The sequence below is a fragment of the Glandiceps talaboti genome, chromosome 7 (assembly GCF_964340395.1).
Source record: "Glandiceps talaboti chromosome 7, keGlaTala1.1, whole genome shotgun sequence".
Classification (NCBI taxonomy): Eukaryota; Metazoa; Hemichordata; class Enteropneusta; family Spengelidae; genus Glandiceps; species Glandiceps talaboti.
In genome coordinates this window covers 15529447-15549453 of record NC_135555.1, presented here as the reverse complement: position 1 = coordinate 15549453, position 20007 = coordinate 15529447, and the positions used below count along the sequence as shown (strand labels likewise).

At 33.7% G+C, this 20007-nt stretch overlaps 1 long non-coding RNA gene across 1 annotated transcript; it reads left to right on the top strand.

Annotated features, from left to right (window-relative positions):
* Positions 1–2524: 2524 nt before the first annotated feature.
* On the top strand, positions 2525–3909 carry LOC144437143 (uncharacterized). Its single transcript, XR_013480995.1, has 3 exons — positions 2525–2617; positions 3147–3272; positions 3799–3909. It is a non-coding gene; the product is annotated as an uncharacterized LOC144437143 (long non-coding RNA).
* The last annotated feature ends 16098 nt before the right edge of the window (positions 3910–20007 follow it).

Genomic DNA, 20007 nt, shown 5'->3' with positions numbered 1-20007 from the left:
GACATTTTCTTCTTAGGCTATGCGAGGCTTGGTCTATTTTCCATATTTTGATCACACACTTTTGGGTATCAATTATAGATTATTACACTTGATATATGTGTGAGAGTGTATTTATATCCTAAGATACCGAGCTAGATAAATGATTATGTACAAGCCTTGCAACAAACAGTGGTAGTTTGTTATCGAGAAATCTGAAAAGAACAAGGTAAAAAGGAGACGGTTTGAGGTCAATGTAATAATTCTTAAGCTTCTAATTGAAAATCTAAAAAGACAAGATTTCTCTTTATTCATCTGTGCATTAGTGTGTGAAATTTGAAAATGATATGTCCATATTTGACGAAAATAAGATGATAAATATTTCATCTGTTTGTGAACTCCATACTCATTGTAAACCTATTTTAAGGCCAAGAAAAAAATGTTTTCTGGTGAGTTTGAAAATTGAATCAGTTAAATACCCTGCCTCAGTCTTCTTTTTTCTCGTGTTTGTCCAGCCAATGCAGAGTGTAGATCTAAGGGAAACACAACATAAGGTTAGCACGAAACCTCTGAAAACAGAATCTTTCTCAGTGTAGAGCAGCTTACCATAGCTTAATGGTTTACCTTACATCGACGTTAGTGGCATGGTGCACTTTCGACACGAAGCACATGTGCGACCAGACGATCGATTGATTAAATTACTCAAATTGGTCATTAATATTCATCAGATTATTACCAAAACCTAATCAGTTCTTTCCATTACTCTATGAAACATGTCTATCAAATTCCGTTCGAATTGATGCAGCCGTTTGTTCGGAAATGGTGATACAGACACATACACATACACATACAGACACACGTGGCTTCATCCCTAAACTTCCTTACGGAAGTTAGACATGTATTGCAAGTATATCTCAGGAAGGTTCGCTAGTAATGTTGCAAACTAGTTAACAGTTATGCGAAGAAAGTAGAAACAGACCCACCAATTCGTGGTATCTTGGTTTGACAACAAATAGTTTTAATGTTTGCATAAAATATATCAACACATATTCGTAATCAGTTTTGAATTAACCCATTAAAACATTGTTCAATATATCAACGACAGCATTTTTCCTGTTATATTAGCATTACCTGTGCATTGTCTATATATGGAAGTGGTATAACGATTATGTTATTTATTTATTTAATGTGTAGGACTCTCAAAAGAAGAATTCTCATACAAAGAAGACACCAAACCGAAAAGCTGATGTAAGTGACGTCAAGAAAGATGAAAAATCTGAAAAGGACAAACGTAAACAAGAGAGAGCTAAAAGTGGTCAAGTAAGCTAGCATTACATTTTTTGTCTAAAAGTAATATACAAAGTTCTGGTTAGGAGCACTCTTGTACTTTTGTTTCTAGTTTATCTTGAATGATATACACTTCTTTTATTGCATCATGCATGGTCTTTGGTTCAGTTAGAATTATTGTATAGTGAATTTAAACGTTGAAGCTTGACTACCAAGTACTATAACTGTAACTTGGTTTAAGAAAAGAATGTAAATATTAGGTTTGGCTCCATCATAACACATCATACATACAAAAAAATCACCCCCACCCCCCACGCACACAGTCACTCCCTCTCTTTTTTAGGTTCAAAATTAGCGGCCAATTTCAACCCCCAATTATTTTCATGAACCCAATGTCTTCTCGGTCCAACTACCAATAATAACAGCAGCCTTTCTACAGACTAACCTATTGATGTAATATGAAATATATACATTTAAGAGGCTGGAAATAGTAGATATTGTTCACTGAGGGAAAAGAGAAAGAAAGAATAGGGAAATGTCAAAACAATTACGTCATTTTCTTAATATAGGACACTCAAAAGAAGAATTCTCATACAAAAAAGACATTGAACCAGAAGGCTGATGTAACTGGTGTCAAGAAAAATGATCAATCTGAAAAGGACAAACTTAAACAAGAGAGCAGCAAAAGTGATCAAGTAAGCTAATTGCTTTCATTTGATTTTAAACTCCCATAGGGGAAGTTGATAAACCAGCTGGGTATGTATGTGTGTACACTATTGTTTCATTAAGTAATTACCATGATTTAGATAAAGTGTATTTCAAGTATATCTCAGGAAGGTTCGCTAGTAAGGTTGCAAACTAGTTAACAGTTTAATACAAATTAAAGAAAGTAGAAAGAGACTCACCAATTCGTGGTATCTTGGTTTGACAACAAATAGTTTTAATGTTTGCATAAAATATATCAACACATATTTGTAATCAGTTTTGAATTAACCCGCTAAAACATTGTTCAATATATCAACGACAGCATTTTTCCAGTTATATTAGCATCACATGTGCATTGTCTATATTTATTGTACCTCCTTGATGTAATGTGAAAATAAATCAGATGACTGTGTTCACCTCTTAACAATTGTAGATATGTCAGGTGGAGAAAGGGTAGTAAGAGGTTAATATTACTGTGAAAATGGTATAACGATTATGTTATTTATAATTATTTAATGTGTAGGACTCTCAAAAGAAGAATTCTCATACAAAGAAGACACCAAACCGAAAAGCTGATGTAAGTGACGTCAAGAAAGATGAAAAATCTGAAAAGGACAAACGTAAACAAGAGAGAGCTAAAAGTGGTCAAGTAAGCTAGCATTACATTTTTTGTCTAAAAGTAATATACAAAGTTGTGGTTAGGAGCACTCTTTTCCTTTTGTTTGTAGTTTATCTGGAATGATATACACTTCATGTATTGCATCATGCATGGTCTTTGGTTCAGTTAGAATTATTGTATAGTGAATTTAAACGTTGAAGCTTGACTACCAAGTACTATAACTGTAACTTGGTTTAAGAAAAGAATGTAAATATTAGGTTTTGGCTCCATCATAACACATCATACATACAAAAACCACCCTACCCCCCACACACTCACTCCCTCTCTTTTTTAGGTTCAAAATTAGCGGCCAATTTCAACCCCCAATTATTTTCATGAACCCAATGTCTTCTCGGTCCAACTGCCAATAATAACAGCAGCCTTTCTACAGACTAACCTATTGATGTAATATGAAATATATACATTTAAGAGGCTGAAAATAGTAAATTTTGTTCACTGATGGAAAAGAGTAAGCAGAATAGGGAAATGTCAAAACAATGACGTCATTTTCTTAATATAGGACACTCAAAAGAAGAATTCTCATACAAAAAAGACATTGAACCAGAAGGCTGATGTAACTGGTGTCAAGAAAAATGATAAATCTGAAAAGGACAAACTTAAACAAGAGAGCAGCAAAAGTGATCAAGTAAGCTGATTGCTTTCATTTGATTTTAAACACCCATAGGGGAAGTTGATAAACCAGCTGTGTATGTATGTGTGTACACTATTGTTTCATTAAGTAATTACTATGATTTCGATAAAGTGTATTTCAAGTATATCTCAGGAAGGTTCGCTAGTAAGGTTGCAAAATAGTTAACAGTTTAATACAAAGAAAGTAGAAAGAGACTCACCAATTCGTGGTATCTTGGTTTGACAACAAATAGTTTTAATGTTTGCATAAAATATATCAACACATATTCGTAATCAGTTTTGAATTAACCCATTAAAACATTGTTCAATATAGCAACGACAGCATTTTCCCAGTTATATTAGCATAACATGTGCATTGTCTATATTTATTGTACCTCCTTGATGTAATGTGAAAATAAATCAGATGACTGTGTTCACCTCTTAAAAAATGTAGATATGTTAGGTGGAGAAGGGGTAGTAAGAGGTTAATATTACTGTGGAAGTGGTATAACGATTATGTTATTTATTTATTTAATGTGTAGGACTCTCAAAAGAAGAATTCTCATACAAACAAGACACCAAACCGAAAAGCTGATGTAAGTGACGTCAAGAAAGATGAAAAATCTGAAAAGGACAAACGTAAACAAGAGAGAGCTAAAAGTGGTCAAGTAAGCTAGCATTAAATTTTTTGTCTAAAAGTAATATACAAAGTTCTGGTTAGGAGCACTCTTTTCCTTTTGTTTGTAGTTTATCTTGAATGATATACACTTCATTTATTGCATCATGGTCTTTGGTTTAGTTAGATTTATTGTATGGTGAATTTAAACGTTGAAGCTTGCCCACTAAGTACTATAGCTTTAACCTTGATTAAGAAAAGAATGTAAATATTAGGTTTGGCTCCATCATCACACATTATACGTACATACATATACTCATGTATACATACATACATACATACATACATACATACATACATACATACATATACATACGTACGTACGCACATACATACATACATACATACATACATACATACATACATATATACAAAAGAATCACAGCCCCTCTCTTTTTTTAGCTTCAAAATTAAAGGACAATTACAACCCCCCCGTTATGTTCATGTATCCAATTTCTTCTCCACATGCCAATAATACTGACTGCAGCCTTTCTGAAGACCAATCTATTGATGTAATATGAAATATATACATTTAAGAGGCTGAAAATAGCAGACTTTGTTCACTGAGGGAAAAGAATTGCAGAATAGGGAAATTTCAAAACAATTACGTCATCTTCTTATTATAGGACACTCGAAAGAAGATTTCTCATAGAAAGAAGACGCCGAATCGAAAAACTGATGTAAGTGACGTCAAGAAAGATGAAAAATCTGAAAAGGACAAACTTAAACAAGAGAGAGCTAACAGTGATCAAGTAAGCTTTACAGGTTTTGTCTAAAAGTAACATACCACTTTATGATCAAGGGCAGTCTTTTACTTTCAAAGTGTTTGCAATTTATCCGCAACACTGTACACTTCAGTTAATGCATCGAGGTCTTTGATTTGGTTATAACTTGTATTGTATACTGAAATAGCAACGTTGAATCGTGACTATCAAGTTGTATAGCCGTTTCCTGATTTGGTCTACCAAAAGTGTCTAATTTTTAGGAGAATGTCCATCATTACACATAGCAAAAATTACACAATTCCATCTTCCACAGATTCAACATGTCTAGAGGCCAACCAATTATTTTCATGACCCCCCCCCCCATTTCTCACCAGTCCCCTCCTCCTGTCGTAAATAATGATTATAGACTAATTACATAGTAATATAGTTATCTAATATGCCCAAAATATTAAGAGGCTGAAAATGGTAGAAATGTACACTGAGGGAGAGGAGAGGCTAGAAAATGAAATGTCAAAACATTTGTGATCTTTACTTTGATACAGGGCAACCGAAAGAGGACTTCAAATTCAACAGGTTCCTGTTCTAGCGGTGACTTCATATGTGCCGATGGTAATTGTATTCCCTACTACTGGGAGTGTGATCACATAAGTGACTGTGGTGATAACTCTGATGAGAGTCATTGTGGTATGGTTGTTTTTTAATTTTCTGATTCCATAGACAAAGCTGATATCTTTATCTATAACTATGTGCTAGTTATACAAATTTTTAAGCCTATAACGACATTTCCTAAACCATTATTATTACGAAACCTGTTTTGGTATGGGTGTGTAGTCCTTTGTTTGTCATCCGGTTATCCGATTGGTTGCAATTGCTTGTTTGCTTGATAGAGTAATCCACTGAGTGTATCCACTTCGCATACTAGTCCCAGAAATCATTAAGACATATATATGTTAGGGTGGCCCTGTTTTTTCTGTTTTTCATTACCCGACAACCCAAATTTACAGATCCGACATAAAAATGAATAAGTAACATTCACCACAGACCTCTAATATTATTAATAATATTATTAGTATTAATATTATTATCTCTGGCAAGAATAAGAAAGTGTCTTGACAGTCGACGCCAATTACAGTCATGGCAGCTGCGAAGACGCTTGTTCAGCAAACATAGTATTTCTTTCTTTTATGGAAGTTATTGAAGTATTGGGGCGGGGGTTAGACGAGAAGCCAAAACGTTGTTGTTTAAAGTTGTGTTGAGAACATGGCAATTGTGTAGAGAAGCTGGGAAAGGGCATGTTACCAGGAGTCCAGTGAACAGAAAATAGAGAGAAGGTAAAGGACAGTACAGGCACGGAAACATTAAGAACACGGCATTGATTATTTTACTTTTTTTAAATAGACCGCCCGACCTATAGTTGCTATGAAAAAGTAACTATGATAAACAAAAAAACTATGATCATCCTTAGAATTAAAAAAATTACAGTTGCTTGATTAACATTTCAACAGGTTTCTGCAATTATAGCAGCGAATTCTCATGTTTGAATGGTAACTGTATTCCTTGGTACTGGGAGTGCGACCAGCAGGATGACTGCGGTGATAATTCTGATGAATATATTTGTGGTATGTTACTATTTTAAAACTTCATTCTGTGAGTTAAAAAAGAAATGATTATATATTTTTTACATTACTTAGTGTATTTGACGTGTGTTGTTGTTGCAGGGTTTAATGACTAATTAGATAACTTTTCTTATATTCTGTTATTCATAAGAAAGTCTCCTACGCAGTAGTAGTTTTAAAATTGTCTTGATACAGGTGTGTAAGTATTTGTCAGTCAGCCTTTCCTTTGTCTTTTCTTTTCCCAGTTCTCCCTTTTTCTGAATGTGAATTTGTCTATTTTTCTTCTGTAAATTGACCGTTCCTATATCCCCCTTTATTCCATATTATTTCATGTAAACTCAAGTTAGTCCATAATTGCATAGTTTATGGTGACTTGCAACTCATTTTATTTTAAAGAAAGCTATTAAAGGATGTCAAGAAAGTAGATGTAATGAAAAGTCGAATTTGATCGCAACATGTAATAACTGTGTGCTCAGGTATAAGTTATTTTGATGGTTGATTGTTTCCCAAAGATATCTACAAAGCGTAATTAAATAAAGTTTGTTATCTTGATATAAATAACGTTACCTTGACAGTGTATTTCTCCGACCACACCCGTTAGAATGACTGTATGATAGATCTAATATAAAATATATCATATTTAACACATCGATCCAAAGTGCGCGAATATTTAGATTGTTTTCTAAATACACAACTGAATTTATAGTAATGTCATCTAAAGAAAGAATCCTCAAATTGTGTCATATTAGTTATTATTGTCATTAAAATAAGTGCTAGAAATGTTGCTCTATCAGATTTCCATTTCAACAGATTTATGTGACCCCAGTGATTTCCCATGTTGGAATGGGGGTTGTATTCCTTGGGACTGGCAGTGTAATCAGATAGATGACTGTGGTGATAATTCAGATGAATTATTTTGTGGTAAGTCGTTATTTTCAAATATCACACAATGCTTGAATGAAAATAGTTATATCTTAATATATGATTTGGTGTGTGTAATTAAGTGACATATTTGGCGGCGTTTACCAGTATAGTCCTGAACGTATCCAGACATATATTGCAGTAGAAAACTCCTGTTGTACGATTTCCATTTCATCAGGTTTTTAATGGCGGTACCGGGATCGTAATTGAAACTTACCACGGCATTGGTTCCATGTATTATATTTTCAGCAAGACATTCGAGCTATAAAATACAAAGAAACAAACACTAACTCAATAACAAAAACCCAATAGCTTCATGATTTCATTTCCAACAGATTTCTGTAGTGACAATGAATTCTCATGTTGGTCTGGCGGTTGTATTCCTTCGCATTGGGAGTGTGATCAGATGGATGACTGTGGTGATAATTCAGATGAATTCTTCTGTGGTAAGTCGTTATTTTCAAATACCACACAGTGCTTGAATGAAAAAAAGTTATATCTTAATATGTGATGTGGTGTGTGTTTCTAACAATACTTAGTGTTGATGAGTTAAATGACATACTTGGAGACGTTTATCAATATATACCTGAACTTTATTTAAAATATACAGAAAGTAATATTAGAAATCCGGAAAATCGCGAGGACAAAACTGATTATTTTTCCTTTACCCTGTGATAATATGCTAAATCTTTGAAATAGAATCTAGAAAATACGTTATTATTTTGAGTATGAAGCATGTATTCATGTAACAAAACAAAAACATAAACAGCTGCATGATTTAAGTTCCAACATATGTCTACTGGTAGTGAATTCACATGTTGGTGTGATGATTGTATTCCTCTGGGGTGGAAATGTGACGGAATTGTTGACTGATTTGATGATTCTGACGAGATGAATTGTGGCATTTATTCCTTTTCTCAAATATCACATAGTGCTGAAAACATTTATATCTAAATACATAATTCTTTAAAAAAAAAAAATAACTATCGGTAACTATTATTGCCAGGTTGAATGATATAGAATAAAGTAAATATCTTAGTTCATACACAAATACGATGACCTAACAGTCAAGTGCTAGTTATTTGGGTTGATTGTTTCTGTATAAATTTTTTGGAACGGTTTGAAAAAAATGCTATTTTACGTACAATGTAGCATTAATGCTTCACATTTCTTCAGTTACATCATCAAATACCAGCATTGAAATACCATAATATATAAAAGATTGATCCAAAAACGGGAACAATCTTTAAATATAAGTTTTCTGATTATTGTTCTAAAACCACGACTGTCATGATTTTTAGATTAATTTACACGTTGATTAAAAATGATTTCCATTATGACATAAATGAAGTAACAACAACTCTGATACCCGATTTCTATTTCACCAGATTCCTGTAGTAGCAGCGAATTCTCATGTGATAATGGTATCTGTATTCCTTTGCACTGGGAGTGCGACCGAGAAGATGACTGTGGGGATAATTCTGATGAGATATGCGGTATAACTTTATTTTCAAAAATCACACACTTAAAGCTCATAATGTTTGCTCGTGATATGCAATGTACAGTTAACGTTTATGCTGTCTCTTCTTCCGTCGCATGTCAGAATAACTTTATAATTATATCTAATACTAATTATAAAATGATATTCAATCTGGATAAACTCTTATTACAGTATGGTCGCTTACTTTTCCTATATATAAGTTACAATACCAGACGTAAGCTAATCGCTTTCATTATGATTATTTTCTCACACCCTTTCTTATCATCTCTGTAAATTCCAAATTATAAAAGAAATATAAAGGGTGTATTGCTCTGATACGAAACGTGCATTTTGTCATTGTCAATGTATGTACATAAATGTTACATTGTATGCAAAATTAAACTTTTCAAATCGTTCCACAATATTTATACGGAAACAATCAACCCAAATAACTAGCACTTGACTGTTAGGTCATCGTATGTGTGTATGAGCTAAGGTTTTTACTTCATTCTATATCATTCAACCTGGCAATAATATGGCCTACTATAAACGTAATTTGGAACCTGAATTCGGGAGATAATGCCGTGGTGAAAACTCACATTCATGTTTTTCATTTCAACAGGTTTGTGTACTATAACTGACTTCACATGTATGAATGGTAATTGTGTACCTTCTAATTGGCAGTGTGATCAGGTGGATGACTGTGGCGATAATTCTGACGAATTGGATTGTGGTATGTCTTTATTTTCAAATTATATAGAGTGAGAAATGCTCATATTTTCACTGGTACTTGACGTGTTTCACAATTGTTGTTGCCGCAGAATTGGATGACATATATAGTTTGTAACTTTTGTAGCCATGGTTACAAATCTATCTTAGTACGATTGTGTAAGCATTTGTCTGTCTTTTTTGTGTGTTTTTCTGTTCCTTATTTTTGCTTTTCCCAGCCTGTCTATCTGTTTGACGTCATTGAAGTTCCTATGTATTTCCGAGGCATATGTTTCCTTTACTCGAATTATATAATGCAGTTGATGTTAACTCAAAACTGTAACGAAAATGAGCAATAACATACTGCTGTCAGAGTGACTTGCTTTCAAATGGCCTTTTTTGTATTTATTTATTTTAGATGTCTACAAGATCATCCCATTTACAAACATTCAGAAATTGGGAGGAAAGACTAACTACATTCAAATTAATAAAAAAATACAACAAATAACAAAGAAAACATTATCAAAAGTCAAGTAAAATTCACATCAACTATTTCTCTAAAATTATTGAGACTGAAATATATGTCAGCGTTTTGCAAAGTAATATGATGAAACTGAAACTCCTATGTAAATACAATTCTTCCTTTGAGTAGAAATAAAACGAGCCACGATTCCTGAAGGGAACATGAAACAGAACAATTTCATTAAGATTTAATGCCAAGACAAAAACAAAAACACTTTCAATTCATACGTTTTAGCTTTATTCTTGCTATAAAAGTGCGTAAATTGTATGAAAAATATCGTGTGTCGGCATCTGTCAGAAGCAGATTTCACTTAAAAGCAGTTTTGCGTTCCAGTTAGTGTTCCAAATGAGCTCCAAATCATGGCGAAAATATGAGTTATACTGCAGTAAAGAACAAAGTGGTATGTAGATGTTGTATTTTAGTCCTTGTATTTGTTAATCTATATGTTCGTCAATATAGAAAATCTAACGTGAAATATGCTTTGGAATAGGGTGCACTACCGACATGTTCCAATGTCTGAATGGTAACTTTATTGCCTCCGATTGGCGTTGCGATGGTTGGGATAACTGCGGTGATGGTTCAGACGAGACGGGTTGCGGTAAGTCCTTATTCGTACCAAAATATCATGCATGGCTGTAGTAATACAATGTAACGTGCTAGGTAATCTAAGATGTTGTACTTCAGTCCTATATCTATTTGTTCATTTGATCATAATTCAGATGAGATTGGTTGTGGTAAGTGTGTATTCCTTGCTAAATATCATGCATGTACACTGCCATGAATTTATTATATATATGTCGTGCATCTATCTATCAGAACTTAATATTACTTCAGAGAACACTTGGCAAACCTATGAGCAGGATTTGTACGAACTAAGTGGTATATGGATGATGTATTTCAAACCTTATATTTCTTCATCTAATATGTTGATGTGGAAAATCTAACTTCAAATATTCTTTGGAATAGGTTGTGCTACCGACCAATTCCAATGTATGAATGGCAACTGCATTTACTACGGCTGGCATTGTGATGACTGGGATGACTGTGGTGATAATTCAGATGAGATGGACTGTTACAGTATGAATATATTTATTTATTCGTATATAAATATCATGTATAGGCTTTAGTAAGAAGACATTTGGTCTTATTCGGACAGACTTAGTTAAAGATAATAAAGTACTGCCGCATCTGCCATGGAAATTGACACCAGTTATGTTACACTACTGCGGATAAGTAGCTTTCGGATAGTAGGGTTATAGACTTATTAAAACTATAACAGCTGCAACACATCAACATAAAAACATTAGTGTAATTATACTCACAATGGGATGGTATTCAATTGTTTAAACTATCTTTAACCAGGTTGGTGTTCTACTGATCAGTTTGAAAGACTAATTTGTTTAGTCTACCATTGATATCAAACAGCGACGATTTTAAGTATGTGTCTAGTGGAATTTAATATCTAAACGTTACATTTCCTGGGTAATAAAAATTGAAGTTTAGAAAGTAGATATCCAATTGAAATATCTGAAGCTATGATATCACTTTCTGCCTTTCATATTACCACTTCATCTTTGAGAGTGATCGTCATCTACTGGGTGAACAGCCAAAGTTGGTGTGTTTGGTCATATATTACATATTAACTTTGTTGTATAAACAGCGTATTGAAATAGTCAGTGGAATTGAAAACAGTATGTGCAGCATTTTGATTAATTATTACAGTCGTATAATGATCTACATGATATAGTAAAGTTGTAAGGAATATTCTATTGAACAGGTTGGTGTTCCATTGACCAGTTTCAATGTGCCAATGGAGGATGTATTTACTCCAGCTGGGAATGCGATAATTGGGATGACTGTGGTGATAATTCCGATGAGATGAACTGTGGTATGTATTTAGTAGTATATAAATGTCACATAGGCATTAGCGAGTTTATACTTTCTTGGTCTTTTAGCGTGTAAACTATCTTGATTACAGGCTGATTATAATGTCATAGCAAAGGTATCGCATCCCACTATTACACACTTTCTTTAGTATACCACTGATATCGAAGAACAACTTTTAAGTGTGTACCTACTTAAATTAAATTAAATTTGAATTTCCTGACCAGTGTTATAACCCTGGAAGTTTAGAAAGTAGAGATGCATATCGAATGGGTAAAGCCATGATATCAATATAGACCTTTCATCTTATCACTTCATCTTTGACAACTTTATTTACTAAGTCAAAAGACCAAGTTAGTCTGCTTGGTCACATTAACAATCTTGTGCAAACGGAGTATTGAAATAGACAACGCAGTTGACAACAATACGGGAGGCAGTTTCCTTAATTATTATAGTTGTGTAACGATATATTGGATACAATAAATTTGTAAAAGATTACTCTATTAAACAGGTTGGTGTTCGACTGACCAGTTTCAATGTTGGAATGGAAATTGTATTTACTCCAGCTGGCATTGTGATGGTATGGATGACTGCGGTGATAATTCAGATGAGGATGGTTGTGGTATGTAGTTATTTTAAATTTCAGTGTACATCTAATAACTTAATTACATGTTGCTTTTTATCATCATAACCCATATTACCCAATGTAACCCATTTGTAGTGTACCATTGATTTCAAACAGCAATGATTTGAAGAATGTCTCTAGTGGAATTACCCAAACGTTAAATTTCCTGGGTAACGAGCTTTGAAGTTTAGAAAGTAGAGATCCATTGAAAAGTCTGAATCTATGATATCAATTTCCATCTTTCATCTTATCACTCCATCTTTGATAACTGTATCTACTAGGTCAACAGCCAAAGTTGGTCTGTTTGGTCATATAATATAAAATTAATCTTCTTGTGCAAATGGAGTAATGAAATAGACAACGCAATTGACAACAATGCGGGCGGCAGTTTCCTTAATTACTACAGTTGTGTAACGATATATTGGATACAATAAATTTGTAAAAGATTACTCTATTAAACAGGTTGGTGTTCCTCTGACCAGTTTCAATGTTGGAATGGAAACTGTATTTACTCCAGCTGGCATTGTGATGGTATGGATGACTGCGGCGATAATTCAGATGAGGATGGTTGTGGTATGTAGTTATTTTACATATAAGTGTACGTCTAATAACTTAATTACATGTTTCTTTTTATCACCATAACCCATATTACCCAATGTAACCCATTTGTAGTGTACCATTGATTACAAACAGCAATGATTTGAAGAATGTGTCTAGTGGAATTACCCAAACGTTAAATTTCCTGGGTAACGAGCTTTGAAGTTTAAAAAGTAGAGATCCATTGAAAAGTCTGAATCTATGATATCAATTTCCATCTTTCATCTTATCACTCCATCTTTGATAACTTTATCTACTAGGTCAACAGCCAAAGTTGGCCTGTTTGGTCATATAATATAAAATCAATCTTCTCGTGGAAATGGAGTAATGAAATATACAACGCAAGTGACAACAATGCGGGCGGCAGTTTCCTTAATTGTTACAGTTGTGTAACGATATATTGGATACAATAAATTTGTAAAATATTACTCTATTAAACAGGTTGGTGTTCCTCTGACCAGTTTCAATGTTGGAATGGAAACTGTATTTACTCCAGCTGGCATTGTGATGGTATGGATGACTGCGGCGATAATTCAGATGAGGATGGTTGTGGTATGTAGTTATTTTAAATGTCAGTGTACGTCTAATAACTTAATTACATGTTGTTTTTTATCATCATAACCCATATTACCTACTGTAACCAACTTGGTTAGTCTACCATTGGTATGAGACAGCAACGATTTTAAGTATATGTGTCTTGTTGAATTACCCAAACGTTAAATTTCCTAGGTATTATAAGCCTTGAAGTTTAGAAAATAGAGATCCAATTGAAATGTCTGAAGCCATGATATCACTTTCGACCTTTCATGTTAGCATTTCATCTTTGAGAGTGATCGTCATCTACTGGATGAACAGCTAAAGTTGGTCTGTTTGGTCATATATTACATATTAACTTTGTTGAATAAACAGCGTATTGAAATAGTCAATGGAATGGAAAACTGTACGTGCAGCAATTTGATTAAGATTACAGTCGTATAATGATCTACATGATATAGTAAAGTTGTAAGGAATATTCTATTGAACAGGTTGGTGTTCCATTGACGAGTTTCAATGTGCCAATGGAGTATGTATTTACTCCAACTGGGAATGCGATAATTGGGATGACTGTGGTGATAATTCCGATGAGATGAACTGTGGTATGTATTTAGTAGTATATAAATGTCACAGAGGTATTAGCGAGCTTATACTTTCTTGGTCTTTTAGCGTGTAAACTATCTTGATTACAGGCTGATTATTTAGTCATAGCAAAGGTATCGCATCCCACTATTACACACTTTCTTTAGTATACCACTGATGATATCGAAGAACAACTTTTAAGTATGTGCCTACTTAAATTGATTGAAATTTGAATTTCTTGACCACTGTTATAACCCTGGAAGTATAGAAAGTAGAGATGCATTTCGAATGGGTAAAGCCATGATATCAATATAGACCTTTCATCTTATCACTTCATCTTTGACAACTTTATTTACTAAGTCAAAAGACCAAGTTAGTCTGCTTGGTCACATTAACAATCTTGTGCAAACGGAGTATTGAAATAGACAACGCAGTTGACAACAATACGGGAGGCAGTTTCCTTAATTATTATAGTTGTGTAATGATATATTGGATACAATAAATTTGTAAAAGATTACTCTATTAAACAGGTTGGTGTTCGACTGACCAGTTTCAATGTTGGAATGGAAATTGTATTTACTCCAGCTGGCATTGTGATGGTATGGATGACTGCGGTGATAATTCAGATGAGGATGGTTGTGGTATGTAGTTATTTTAAATTTCAGTGTACATCTAATAACTTAATTACATGTTGCTTTTTATCATCATAACCCATATTACCCAATGTAACCCATTTGTAGTGTACCATTAATTTCAAACAGCAATGATTTGAAGAATGTCTCTAGTGGAATTACCCAAACGTTAAATTTCCTGGGTAACGAGCTTTGAAGTTTAGAAAGTAGAGATCCATTGAAAAGTCTGAATCTATGATATCAATTTCCATCTTTCATCTTATGACTCCATCTTTGATAACTTTATCTACTAGGTCAACAGCCAAAGTTGGTCTGTTTGGTCATATAATATAAAATTAATCTTCTCGTGGAAATGGAGTAATGAAATAGATAACGCAATTGACAACAATGCGGGCGGCAGTTTCCTTAATTATTACAGTTGTGTAATGATATATTGGATACAATAAATTTGTAAAAGATTACTCTATTAAACAGGTTGGTGTTCCTCTGACCAATTTCAATGTTGGAATGGAAACTGTATTTACTCCAGCTGGCATTGTGATGGTATGGATGACTGCGGCGATAATTCAGATGAGGATGGTTGTGGTATGTAGTTATTTTAATTTTCAGTGTACGTCTAATAACTTAATTACATGTTGTTTTTTATCATCATAACCCATATTACCTACTGTAACCAACTTGTTTAGTCTACCATTGGTATGAGACAGCAACGATTTTAAGTATATGTGTCTTGTTGAATTACCCAAACGTTAAATTTCCTAGGTATTATAAGCCTTGAAGTTTAGAAAATAGAGATCCAATTGAAATGTCTGAAGCCATGATATCACTTTCGACCTTTCATGTTAGCATTTCATCTTTGAGAGTGATCGTCATCTACTGGATGAACAGCTAAAGTTGGTCTGTTTGGTCATATATTACATATTAACTTTGTTGAATAAACAGCGTATTGAAATAGTCAATGGAATGGAAAACCGTACGTGCAGCATTTTGATTAAGATTACAGTCGTATAATGATCTACATGATATAGTAAAGTTGTAAGGAATATTCTATTGAACAGGTTGGTGTTCCATTGACGAGTTTCAATGTGCCAATGGAGTATGTATTTACTCCAACTGGGAATGCGATAATTGGGATGACTGTGGTGATAATTCCGATGAGATGAACTGTGGTATGTATTTAGTAGTATATAAATGTCACAGAGGTATTAGCGAACTTATACTTTCTTGGTCTTTTATAGTGTAAACTATCTTGATTACAGTTTGATTATTTTGTCATAGCAAAGGTATCGCATCCCACTATTACACACTTTCTTTAGTATACCACTGATATCGAAGAACAACTTTTAAGTATGTGCCTACTTAAATTAAATGAAATTTGAATTTCTTGACCACTGTTATAACCCTGGAAGTATAGAAAGTAGAGATGCATTTCGAATGGGTAAAGCCATGATATCAATATAGACCTTTCATCTTATCACTTCATCTTTGACAACTTTATTTACTAAGTCAACAGCCTCAGTTGGTCGATTTGGTCACATTAACAAGCTTGTGCAAACGGAGTATTGAAATAAACAACGCAGTTGACACCAATACGGGTGGCAGTTTCCTTAATTATTATAGTTGTGTAACGATATATTGGATACAATAAGTTTGTAAAAGATTACTCTATTAAACAGGTTGGTGTTCAACTGATCAGTTTCAATGTTGGAATGGAAACTGTATTTACTCCAGCTGGCATTGTGATGGTATGGATGACTGCGGCGATAATTCAGATGAGGATGGTTGTGGTATGTAGTTATTTTAAATTTCAGTGTACGTCTAATAACTTAAATACATGTTGCTTTTTATCATAATAACCCAGATTACCCAATGTAACCCATTTGTAGTGTACCATTGATTACAAACAGCAATGATTTGAAGAATGTGTCTAGTGGAATTACCCAAACGTTAAATTTCCTGGGTAACGGGCTTTGAAGTTTAGAAAGTAGAGATCCATTGAAAAGTCTGAATCTATGATATCAATTTCCATCTTTCATCTTATCACTCCATCTTTGATAACTGTATCTACTAGGTCAACAGCCAAAGTTGGTCTGTTTGGTCATATAATATAAAATTAATCTTCTTGTGCAAACGGAGTATTGAAATAAACAACGCAGTTGACAACAATGCGGGCGGCAGTTTCCTTAATTACTACAGTTGTGTAACGATATATTGGATACAATAAATTTGTAAAAGATTACTCTATTAAACAGGTTGGTGTTCCTCTGACCAGTTTCAATGTTGGAATGGAAACTGTATTTACTCCAGCTGGCATTGTGATGGTATGGATGACTGCGGCGATAATTCAGATGAGGATGGTTGTGGTATGTAGTTATTTTACATATAAGTGTACGTCTAATAACTTAATTACATGTTTCTTTTTATCACCATAACCCATATTACCCAATGTAACCCATTTGTAGTGTACCATTGATTACAAACAGCAATGATTTGAAGAATGTGTCTAGTGGAATTACCCAAACGTTAAATTTCCTGGGTAACGAGCTTTGAAGTTTAAAAAGTAGAGATCCATTGAAAAGTCTGAATCTATGATATCAATTTCCATCTTTCATCTTATCACTCCATCTTTGATAACTTTATCTACTAGGTCAACAGCCAAAGTTGGCCTGTTTGGTCATATAATATAAAATCAATCTTCTCGTGGAAATGGAGTAATGAAATATACAACGCAAGTGACAACAATGCGGGCGGCAGTTTCCTTAATTGTTACAGTTGTGTAACGATATATTGGATACAATAAATTTGTAAAATATTACTCTATTAAACAGGTTGGTGTTCCTCTGACCAGTTTCAATGTTGGAATGGAAACTGTATTTACTCCAGCTGGCATTGTGATGGTATGGATGACTGCGGCGATAATTCAGATGAGGATGGTTGTGGTATGTAGTTATTTTAAATGTCAGTGTACGTCTAATAACTTAATTACATGTTGTTTTTTATCATCATAACCCATATTACCTACTGTAACCAACTTGGTTAGTCTACCATTGGTATGAGACAGCAACGATTTTAAGTATATGTGTCTTGTTGAATTACCCAAACGTTAAATTTCCTAGGTATTATAAGCCTTGAAGTTTAGAAAATAGAGATCCAATTGAAATGTCTGAAGCCATGATATCACTTTCGACCTTTCATGTTAGCATTTCATCTTTGAGAGTGATCGTCATCTACTGGATGAACAGCTAAAGTTGGTCTGTTTGGTCATATATTACATATTAACTTTGTTGAATAAACAGCGTATTGAAATAGTCAATGGAATGGAAAACTGTACGTGCAGCATTTTGATTAATTATTACAGTCGTATAATGATCTACATGATATAGTAAAGTTGTAAGGAATATTCTATTGAACAGGTTGGTGTTCCATTGACGAGTTTCAATGTGCCAATGGAGTATGTATTTACTCCAACTGGGAATGCGATAATTGGGATGACTGTGGTGATAATTCCGATGAGATGAACTGTGGTATGTATTTAGTAGTATATAAATGTCACAGAGGTATTAGCGAACTTATACTTTCTTGGTCTTTTAGCGTGTAAACTATCTTGATTACAGGCTGATTATTTAGTCATAGCAAAGGTATCGCATCCCACTATTACACACTTTCTTTAGTATACCACTGATGATATCGAAGAACAACTTTTAAGTATGTGCCTACTTAAATTGATTGAAATTTGAATTTCTTGACCACTGTTATAACCCTGGAAGTATAGAAAGTAGAGATGCATTTCGAATGGGTAAAGCCATGATATCAATATAGACCTTTCATCTTATCACTTCATCTTTGACAACTTTATTTACTAAGTCAAAAGACCAAGTTAGTCTGCTTGGTCACATTAACAATCTTGTGCAAACGGAGTATTGAAATAGACAACGCAGTTGACAACAATACGGGAGGCAGTTTCCTTAATTATTATAGTTGTGTAACGATATATTGGATACAATAAATTTGTAAAAGATTACTCTATTAAACAGGTTGGTGTTCGACTGACCAGTTTCAATGTTGGAATGGAAATTGTATTTACTCCAGCTGGCATTGTGATGGTATGGATGACTGCGGTGATAATTCAGATGAGGATGGTTGTGGTATGTAGTTATTTTAAATTTCAGTGTACATCTAATAACTTAATTACATGTTGCTTTTTATCATCATAACCCATATTACCCAATGTAACCCATTTGTAGTGTACCATTAATTTCAAACAGCAATGATTTGAAGAATGTCTCTAGTGGAATTACCCAAACGTTAAATTTCCTGGGTAACGAGCTTTGAAGTTTAGAAAGTAGAGATCCATTGAAAAGTCTGAATCTATGATATCAATTTCCATCTTTCATCTTATGACTCCATCTTTGATAACTTTATCTACTAGGTCAACAGCCAAAGTTGGTCTGTTTGGTCATATAATATAAAATTAATCTTCTCGTGGAAATGGAGTAATGAAATAGATAACGCAATTGACAACAATGCGGGCGGCAGTTTCCTTAATTATTACAGTTGTGTAATGATATATTGGATACAATAAATTTGTAAAAGATTACTCTATTAAACAGGTTGGTGTTCCTCTGACCAATTTCAATGTTGGAATGGAAACTGTATTTACTCCAGCTGGCATTGTGATGGTATGGATGACTGCGGCGATAATTCAGATGAGGATGGTTGTGGTATGTAATTATTTTAATTTTCAGTGTACGTCTAATAACTTAATTACATGTTGTTTTTTATCATCATAACCCACATTACCTACTGTAACCAACTTGTTTAGTCTACCATTGGTATGAGACAGCAACGATTTTAAGTATATGTGTCTTGTTGAATTACCCAAACGTTAAATTTCCTAGGTATTATAAGCCTTGAAGTTTAGAAAATAGAGATCCAATTGAAATGTCTGAAGCCATGATATCACTTTCGACCTTTCATGTTAGCATTTCATCTTTGAGAGTGATCGTCATCTACTGGATGAACAGCTAAAGTTGGTCTGTTTGGTCATATATTACATATTAACTTTGTTGAATAAACAGCGTATTGAAATAGTCAATGGAATGGAAAACCGTACGTGCAGCATTTTGATTAAGATTACAGTCGTATAATGATCTACATGATATAGTAAAGTTGTAAGGAATATTCTATTGAACAGGTTGGTGTTCCATTGACGAGTTTCAATGTGCCAATGGAGGATGTATTTACTCCA